The sequence below is a fragment of the Eptesicus fuscus genome, chromosome 10 (assembly GCF_027574615.1).
Source record: "Eptesicus fuscus isolate TK198812 chromosome 10, DD_ASM_mEF_20220401, whole genome shotgun sequence".
NCBI lineage: Eukaryota > Metazoa > Chordata > Mammalia > Chiroptera > Vespertilionidae > Eptesicus > Eptesicus fuscus.
The window spans coordinates 32,989,993-33,000,697 of NC_072482.1; positions in this window are offsets into that span (position 1 = coordinate 32,989,993).

A 10,705-nucleotide genomic window follows, 5' to 3' on the forward strand; every position below is an offset into this window, starting at 1 on the left:
ATCGCTGGGAGCAACTCAAGCCTCCTGCTCTTCCAGCTCCGTGGCTGCCGCCATTTCTGTTTGGATTTATTTATCTTCTATCATTGAAACTGTAGCATTGAGTGGAGGCCTAGGCCGGCAAGGGCAGGTGGAAAGCTTGGCTTCCTCCATTGCCGGGGAAACCCAAGCCTCCCTCCTGCTCTCCGTGGCCGCAGCCATCTTGGTTGTGTTTATTTGCATATTCGCTCCTGATTGGCTGGTGGGCGTGGCTTGTGGATGTAGTGGAGGTACAGTCAATTTGCATATTACTCTTTTATTAGATAGGATGGCAGCCCCAGAAGATTGACTGAAAATCATATTATTACAGACCAGGCGGAAGAAACTGGCTGGCTTCGTAGCATTTGAAGAGAAGAGGGAAAGCACTGGATGCCACAAGCAGCCTGTCTCTTTAGGAACTAAACTACCCTGTCACAGGCCTGGAATCAGCTATTTCTCCTAGAAGCCTTGGTTCTTTTAGTGGGAACCAAGGTATGGGTGCTAGGTTTGCTTGTTGCTACTCTGGTCTTTGCTTTTTGGTCCTTTTGGTAAAGAGAGAGAGAGCTAGGAAATCTATGTATATACACACATATGCATACACACCTGAATACCAATATACACACACACATGCATATATATGTGCGCACATCAACTTCTAAAATATACACATGTATATTTTAGAAATCTTGATTTCACACCAATACTTCTAGTTCCCATTCCCAAAGTGTTCTTTCTTGCCTTCCAGCATTCCAAATTTGTATTTCCTTCTTCCATAATGAAAACTCTGGCTTCCACAAGAGCAACACTTTTACTATTTGTTCAGATCTTTAGTACATCTAAAACAGTTTCAGGCCGAAACCGGTTTGGCTCGGTGGATAGAGCGTCAGCCTGCGGACTCAAGGGTCCTAGGTTCGATTCCGGTCGAGGGCATGTACCTTGGTTGTGGGCACATCCCCAATGGGGGGTGTGCGGGAGGCAGCTGATCGATGTTTCTCTCTCATCGATGTTTCTAACTCTCTATCCCTCTCTCTTCCTCTCTAAAAAAAAATAATAATAAAACAGTTTCAGAACTGCTTGGCCCATGCCATTACAATAAACAATCTACCAAGAAGGGTTTGGGATTTGTTTGCATTTCTTCCACCCTCTCCACCCCAAGACTGAGGGTATTTGGTCAAATATTATTTATAAATGACATAGATTGGTCATTCTGCCTTCCCTCCAGCCCTTGCTCTTTTTAGTATGGCTATGATTTTCATTTGAAATACAATACATTCATGTGTTTCAGGTTTTTTTTTTTTTTTTCAATTTTAGTACCTCCTTATTCTTATTGATTTAATTTTATTTTTGGAATATGTGGAATATATGCATGTTTTCAAAGTCAGACTATAAAAGGTATAATCAGAGATGCATCACTGCTTCCTGTATTCTTTCTACCCAATTTCCCCAAATCCTTGTAGGTAACCGACTTCATTGTTTTCTGGCTTGTGCTTCCTGTGTTCCTTTTTGTAATGATAAGCCATTATAAGCATTTTTTAAAATTTCCCTTTAGGCCCTGGCCAAGTAACTCAGTTGGTTAGAGTGGCATCCCCATGTCATGCACAAAGTTATTCACAGAGTATCACAGTATGTCCTTGTCAAGTGTAGGGCACTGACTGAGTAAACCGTGGTACATAAACACAGTGGAGACCTGTGCAGCTATAAAACAGAATCAGGCGTTCTTTGTACTGATTGGAATATTTCTCAGAGATACTATCGATGAAAGAAAAAATGAAAGTGGAAAAGAGTATATTATATGCTAACTTTTGTGTACAAAATAAAGGGAAATTAAAAAATGTTTTGCAGTTGAAAACAAACCTTTTAACTCATTGTTGCTCTTTGGACTAATAAAACTTTATTGTTTGTATTTATGGGCTCCAAAACGACCTCAAGGCAATTGCAGTCCTCTGTGTCTGCCTTGGGATTGGGGCTATGCTACAGTGCTCCTGCAGAAGGCCAGAGAATATTAACCACTCCTGATTCCATCACAGTAATTCATACTGGTTTAAATCACAACAAGCAAAACTAAGGTCAACTGCAGCTGCTTCAAATCTGTAATTCAAAAATCATTTCTGCTGACAGCACGGATCCATGAAACTTCAATATGTCTTAAAAATCCAGATCTTATAGAACTTAGGCTTATAATCAGGGTACATTTTCTTTTGTTTCTGGCATAAATTAGTATTTAAAAATTATATTTACATGGGTTTTCTAAAAAAAAAAAAAAGAGTGGTTATTTCCATTAATTCTAAAAATAGTTTGTAATCTCAAGGTCAATCTCATATTATAGATGATCAATAGAATTTTATTCTCTATTGACATAGTTCAAAGCTTTTAAAAATGCAGCTCAAAAGATATATCACATCAACTTACTCGATTTTATGTGGTTCTGATAAGCCAATGGACCATCTCATGAAGTCTTAACTTTTTAATGAGATTGCCCTCAGTGTTTGAGAACTTTCATTTTAGAGCCTTTGTGATTATTCTTGATGTTGAAACTTTTAAGCATTTTTACCAGTCATTTTAATGTCTTCTTTTGTGATTATCATTTAATACTTTCCCATTTTTCTTTTAAAGTCTGTTTCAATTATTTAAGAGTGTCTCATATATTATGATGTTAATACTGTCATAAGTTTTACAGATATTTTCCCAAATTACATTTTCTCATATTTTGTTTGCACATTTTGATATGTGATGTTTTAATTCTTTTTTTATATTGTGGATTTTTGAAAATTGCTTTAATGCTTAGGTAGTTTTCTCCCATCTTCAGATCACATAAATAGTCACCTATTTGGCTTTTAAAAAACATTTTAACTCTTTAATCCAGCTACAATTTATTTTGCTATACAGTATGAGGTAAAGAACTTATTTTTACCCTGATAATCAATTGTCCTAGTATTATTTAAAAATGTATTGGTTTATAATGACCTTATCCTATCTAATAAAAAAGTAATATGCAAATTGACCATACCTCCACTATGCCCACAAGCCACGGCCACCAGCCAATCAGGAGTGAATATGCAAATAAACCCAACCAAGATGGCTGTGGCCACGGAGAGCAGGAGGGAGGCTTGGGTTTCCCCAGCAATGGAGGAAGCCAAGCTTTCTGCCTGCCTTAGCCGGCCCAGGACTCCACTCAATGCTACAAAGTTTCAATGACAGAAGATAAATAAATCCCAACAAAAATGGCGGCAGCCACGGAGCTGGAGAGAGCAGGAGGCTTGAGTTGCTCCCGGAGATGGAGGAAGCCAAGCTTTCCGCCTGCCCTGGCCTGCCTTGGCCTCCGCTTAAGGCTACAAAGTTTCAATTATAAAAGATAAATCCCAACAGAAATGGCTGCATCCACGGAGTGAGCAGGAGGCTTGGCTCTGCTCAAGGATACAAAGTTTCAATTATAGAAGATAAATAAATCGCATATACCAGGACCTCCGTTTGGGTCACTGGGGGTCATGGCCGGCCTGCAAACCACCACAGGCCCCTCGCCCAGGCCACCCCACGCCCCAAGGGAACCCCCACCCTGATCCGGGACACCCTTCAGGGAAAACCAGCCAGCCCCCACCCATGAACCAGGCCTCTATCCTATCTAATAAAAGAATAATATGCAAATTGACCATTACTCTAACATACAAGATGGCTGCCCCCATGTGGTCAAAGATGACTGCCCCCATGTGGACAGAAGATGGCCACCACAAGATGGTCAGCAGGGGAGGGCAGTTGGGAGGGAACAGGCCTTCAAGGGAGGGCAGTTGTGGGCGATCAGGCCAGCAGGGGAGGGCAGTTGGGAGGCACCAGGTCTGCAAGGGAGGGCAGTTGGGGGTGATCAAGCCTGCAGGGGAGGGCAATTAGGGGTGACCAGGCCGGCAGAGGAGGGAAGTTGGGGGCGACCGGGCCTGCCGGGAAGGGCAGTTGGGGGGAACCCAGGCCTGTAGGGGAGAGCAGTTGGGGGGGACCAGGCCTGCAGGGGAGGGCAGTTAGGGGTGACCAGGCTGGAAGGGGAGGGCATTAGGGGCAATTGGGCTGGTAGGAGAGCAGTTAGGCATCAATCAGGCTGGCAGGGGAGTGGTTAGGGGGTGATCAGGCTGGCAGGCAGAAACTGTTAGGGGCAGTCAGGAAGGCAGGCAGGCGAGCAGTTGGGAGCTAGAAGTCCTGGATTGTGAGAGGGATGTCCGACTGTCCGTTTAGGCCCGATCCTACCAGGACATCCCTCGAGGGGTCCCAGATTGGAGAGGGTGGAGGCTGGGCTGAGGGACACCCCACACCCCCCATGCACGAATTTCGTCCACCGGGCCTCTAGTAATTACATAATTTTGTATGCAGACTTTCTATTTTATTTATGTATTTGTCTGTTCTTGAGATAGTACTATCCCATTTTAATTATTGAGTTCTGAGAAAATTTTCAATATCTGGGTAAGGCTAGTCTTCCTCATTATACTTCTTTCAAAATCTTCTTGACTATTCTCATCTATGTTTTAAAAATAGATGAATTTAGTGTAATTTAATAATTTTTTTGGCCCTAACCAACCACATTTATTCATTTCCTGTTCCTCAGCAGACTTCGTTGCTTTCTTCCTGGTGGTCTGCATGTAATACTTGTATGCTTCTGTAGGTCAGGCATCTGGCGGCCGGGCTGGGTCTCTGCTCTGGTTTCACAGGGCTGACATCCAGGTGTCATCCAGGCTGCTTCCTTTTTTGGAAACTCTGGGGATGAATCAGCTGCCAAAGTCATTCATTCTGTTGGTAGAATTTAGTTGGCTGTGGTTGTAGAACTGTCCTCATTTCCTTGATGGCAGAGGTGGTTGTTCAGTTTCTAAGATCTGCCTCCATTCTCTGTTCAGCTACCCCTGCCCCCTTTCTCCATCTTCAAAGACAGCAACCAACAGGTCAGCCGTTCTTATGCTTTGAATCCCTCTGACCTTTTCTTCCTCATTGCTCTTCTGCTCCCCCATCCCCTACATTTCTCTAACTCTGTGTGTTTATTTTGCATATGAAATTTAAGACCAACTTATCTAGCTCTATAAAAAAGCCCATTGGAATTTTTATTGGGATCATATTTGTAAATTAAGTTAGGAAAAACTGACATGTTAATGATGTTATATGTGTTAATAAAGAATAAGAGATGTCTATCCATTTTTTTCAAGTATATTTTTTGGCCTTAAAGAAATGTTTTAGTTTTCTTCATATAGATTCTGAACACTTGTGTTCAGAATCTATATGAAGTTTATCTTTTTTGTTACCATTGTAAACGTTTGGTTTATCTTTTTTGTTACCATTGTAAATGTTTGGTTTGTGCATTCATTATATCTTCTAGCTGGTTATTATTAATTTTACATGTTAATTTTCTTTTATTTGTTTAAATTAATTTTATCATTGCTTCTCTAGGATTTCCCATGTATACTTTTCCATGTCACCTGCAAACAGAGATAATTTCTTTTTTTTTTTAAATATATTTTATTGATTTTTTACAGAGAGGAAGAGAGAGGGATAGAGAGCCAGAAACATCGATGAGAGAGAAACATCGATCAGCTGCCTCTTGCACACCCCCTACTGGGGATGTGCCCGCAACCAAGGTACATGCCTTGACCGGAATCGAACCCGGGACCCTTGAGTCCGCAGGCCGACGCTCTATCCACTGAGCCAAACCGGTTTCGGCGAGATAATTTCTTATTACTCCTGTTCCTGTTTGTTTTCTATTGTCTATGGCCTGGCGGTCAGTACCATTTCTTGAAAATTAAAAAAAAAAAAAAGTGAAGACCTTAATTATTGTAAAGCAAACAGAGTGTAACAATAGAGAAGGTAAGAAACCCTCACCTCACTCTTTCATGGTGACAACCTCTTCCGCCCATGTAAAGGAAACCACTGACCTGATTTCCATGATAGCCAATTTCTTTTCTTTAGTTTTACTTCTAAATGTTTCTAAACAATATAGTTTTGTTTGCCTATTTTTTACCTTTATTAAAATGGAATCAGTTTTTAAAATAAAACATTTTATTTTTAGATAATTGAAGATTCACATGAAGTTGCACGAAATAATACAGATTCCATGTACTCTTTTTGCAACTTCCCATAATGGCAGCATTTTGTAAACCTATAGTCCAATTATCACAATCATAACATTGACATTGACAACAATTAACTGACTTATTCAGCAAGATGTTTCATTTTCTCCTTTTATATCTTTTTCCCTCTACCACCTCATATCCAAGGAGCACTATCTTTTTTCCTTCTCTTTACTCCTCCCCAAGAAGCACTGCATTTTTGAGGCTGCCACTTCAGGCCCCGTACACTTCCAAGCCTCTTACCTGTAGCCAGGGCTATGAGCTACCAAATCCCAACCTGTATTTGATATTTTTGTGTATTCCATTCCTCCTTGTCTCCTCACTCTGACTCTCCATACCTACAGGTTCACTGGGATGGTTTGCAGGTATTAGAAGCGTTGTTAGAACTTACTTCTTTGGTTCTTCTAAGTCACTTGAAGGTTGTAGTGTTTCCTGTTTCCTAGAAATGCTTAAGTTACAGGTCCTGGCAGTTTTATTTGTTGATCGTATGGCTATTTTGGGACTGTGATGGGGAGATTTGGAACCAGGCTACTGCTATTGTTCTTCAACCTCATTTAATCTCTCTAACAGCTTAATAAGTTACCATCACTCCTAAGTCCTTTGAATAGGAGGAACTGAGGCCCAGAGAAGTTAAGTGATACCCAAGAAGTTAGTAAGTGGTACACCTGGGAATTGTTGATACACATTTAAAAAATCTGAGAATCAAAGTGTCTGTTATGTTTTTGTTGCTTAGATCACTGCTATAACACATCCATAGTGGCTACTGAAATTTCTGCTTTAAGTTTTTCAGAGATAAGGGACTCATTGCCTCCAAATGAGTCCATCTTTGGATTCTGCAAATATGGCTAAAAAGTTCTTTCTTATGTTGTGTTGAATTCTGCTTCAGCGTATTTATGACTTCTCTCTAAATTGATGATTTTTAAAGCAGTATTTTTAAGGTTATGAGACAAATTATGAGTAGAATCTAACCTATCTTCTTTAACCATTTAATATTAATGCACACCTCTCTGAAAAAGTAAATATTATATATATACTAGAGGCCCGGTGCACGAAATTCGTGCACGGAGGGGGGTTGTCCCTCAGCCCAGCCTGTACCCTCTCCAATCTGGGACCCCTCAAGGGATGTCCAACTGCCTGTTTAGGCCCGACCCCAGGGCAGTCGGACATCCCTCTCACAATCCAGGACTGCTGGCTCCCAACTGCTTGCCTGCCTGCCTTCCTGATTGCCCCTAACCGCTTCTGCCTGCCAGCCTGATCACCCCCTAACCACTCTGCTGCCAGCCTGTTTGCCCCCAACTTCCCTCCTCTGCCAGACTGGTCACCCCTAACTGCCCTCTCCTGCAGGGTTGATCACCTCCAACTGCCCTCCCTTGCAGGCCGGGTGCCTCCCAACTGCCCTCTCCAGCTGGCCATTTTGTGGTGGCCATCTTGTGTCCACATGGAGGCAGGATCTTTGACCACATGGGGGAAGCTATATTGTGTGTTGCAGTGATGATCAATCTGCATAATACTCTTTTATTAGATAGGATAGAGGCCTGGTACAGGGGTGGGGCCCAGCTGGTTTGCCCTGAAGGGCGTCCCGGATCAGGTGGGGGTTCCCTTGGGGTGTGGGGCAGCCTGAGCGAGGGGCCTGTGGTGGTTTGCAGGTGGGCCACGGCCCCTGGCAACGAAAGCGGAGGCCCTGGTATCTGGAATTTATTTTCCTTCTACAATTGAAACTTTGCAGCCTGGAGCAGAGCCAAGCCTGGGGCTCCCTCTGAGGCTGGTAGACATTTGTGTTGGGGTTATAATTGAAACTTTGTTGCTTTAAGCGGGTGGGCCCGGCCAGGGTGTGCAGAAAGCTTTGCTTCCCCTGTTGCCGGCGGCAACCCTGGCCTGCTCTCTCAAGCTCCATTCTGCCGCCATTTGTTTGAATTTGTTTACCTTCTATAATTGAAACTTTGTAGCTTGAGTGGAGGCTTAGGCCTGGCAAGGGCCGGCGGAAAGCTTGGCTTCCTCTGTTACCTAGGAAACCTTGCTCTCTGTGGCTGTAGCCATCTTGGTTCGGGTTAATTTGCATACTTGCTCTGATTGGATGGTGGGCGTGGCTTGTGGGCGTGTCAGAGGTATGGTCAATTTGCATATTTGTCTATTATTAGATAGGATATGTAATGTCCAGAATAGGAGAACAAATTGTCCTACTCTATTTCATGTTGCACAGATTTACCAAGTAGTTCTGTATTCATTCCTGTATGCCATACACACACACACACACACACACACACACACACACACTAGAGGCCAGGTGCACGAAATTCGTGCACAGGGGGTGGGGGGGTGTCCCTCAGCCCAGCCTGCACCCTCTCCAATCTGGGAGCCCTCTCACAATCCAGGACTGCTGGCTCCCAAATGCTCACCTGCCTGCCTTCCTGATTGCTCCTAACCACTTCTGCCTGCCAGCCTGATCACCCCCTAACCACTCCACTGCCAGCCTGATTGATGACTTACTGCTCCCCTGCCAGCCTGTTTGCCCCCAACTTCCCTCCTCTGCCGGTCTGGTCACCCCTAACTGCCCACCCCTGCAGGCTTGATTGCCCCCAACTGTCCTCCCTTGCAGGCCTGGTCCCTCCCAACTGCCCTTTCCTGCTGGCCATCTTGTGGTGGCCATCTTGTGTCCACATGGGGGCAGGATCTTTGACCACATGGGAGCAGCTATCTTGATCTTGTATGTTGGAGTGATGGTCAATCTGCATATTACTCTTTTATTAGATAGGATAGAGGCTTGGTGCATGGGTGGGACCAGCTGGTTTGCCCTGAAGGGTGTCCCAGATCAGGGTGGGGGTTCCCTTGGGGCGTGGGGTGGCCTGGGTGAGGGGCCTGTGGTGGTTTGCAGGCCAGCCATGCCCCTCGGCGACCCAAGCGGAGGCCCTGGTACCTGGGATTTATTTACCTTCTACAATTGAAACTTTGTAGCCTGGAGTGGAGCCAAGCCTTCTGCTCGCTCTGTGACTACAGCCATTTCTGTTGGGGTTTATTCACCTTCTATAATTGAAACTTTGTAGCCTGGAAAGGAAGCCTAGGCTGGCCAGGGCAGGTGGAAAACTTGGCTTCCTCCCGTTGCCGGGGGCAACCCTAGCCTGCTCTCTCCAGCTCCGTGGCTGCTGCCATTTTTCTTGGGATTTATCTTCTATAACTGAAACTTTGTAGCCTTAAGCGGAGGCCTGGGCTGGCCAGGGTGTGCAGAAAGCTTGGCTTCCTCCATTGCCGGGGAAACCCAAGCCTCCCTCCTGCTCCCTCCATGGCTGCAGCCATCTTGGTTGGGGTAATTTGCATAATCGCTCCTGATTGGCTGGTGGGCGTGGCTTGTGGGTGTAGTGGAGTGATGGTTAATTTACATATTACTCTTTTATTAGATAGGATGGCATTGTTTGTTTATTTTTTGATTTATTTACTCATTTATTTTTGGCCATCATGTCCCTTTGTGGCTCACAAAGGTAGTGGTTGAGAAAAGCCCTAAGTCTTTTTTCCACATTTGCTGATGACAAGTCTCATGTCCTCTTGTAGTCCTTGTGCAGTTCACTATCTGATCCCAAAGAGGGGACTCGTCCATTTCTACCAATTCAGTGTTATTGTATCCAACCTGGCCCATCCTTTTGGCCTATGGAGATTTTACTTGGGCCTCGATTCATCTGCTGTAACATCCTGTGTTCTTGCTCCCTTTAAAAATGAATCATAAATCCAACAATATCTTTGTCTTAGTGAATATAAAGATGTGGTGTAGCAGGACTGAAAACAATACTGTTGCCACATACATCTTCCCTCTAAATTGATGATTTTTAAAGCAGTATTTTTAAGGTTATGAGACAAGTTATGAGTAGAATCTAACCTATCTTCTTTAACCATTTAATATTAATGCACACCTCTCTAAAAAAGTAACCAAATATTTAAAGATTGTGTACAACAATTTTTAGTTTTGATTTTAGATAAATGAGTTAGTTTTCAATAGACTAAATTAACATTCTTTTCCTGTCTTTCTAGCCCCTACCCTAGCCTGTTTCTCAAAGAATAAGATACACACATGTTGTTTTTAATAGTAACATTGTTTCATTTATTTTTAGTGTCACCAGTCTAGGTAATGTCACATGCTTTCTATGAGCTCTTTTTCAGCATGTACTGGCATTTTCATTTTACCTTGGTGTTTTTTTTTCTCTTCTTTAGGCAGAATGATATTCCATTGGCCAGTTGGCTGCCTATATGTTCCTAACAATAGACTGTGACCTAATAACAGGTTTATTCACTGAACCTGGAGAAATGATCACGTAAGGTGGGCATAGAAAGATTATTTCTAATTAAGAGAGCAATGAATATACTTTACATTAATTTATCCTCTGTACAATTCATCTACCTGCTACACATCCATTTAGGCTTAATACAGTGAACTATTATGTTGTTCTAAATAGAATGTCAAGATATTTTTTTAATGAATGTCATATTTGGATTTATATCAAATTTCACTTCCATAAAATAAAACCAACCTAAAGGCTCACTATAATTAAGGTCTTATATCAAACCCAGGGCCTATTAGAACCATACTTTATGCAGTATGTTTCATCTATTGT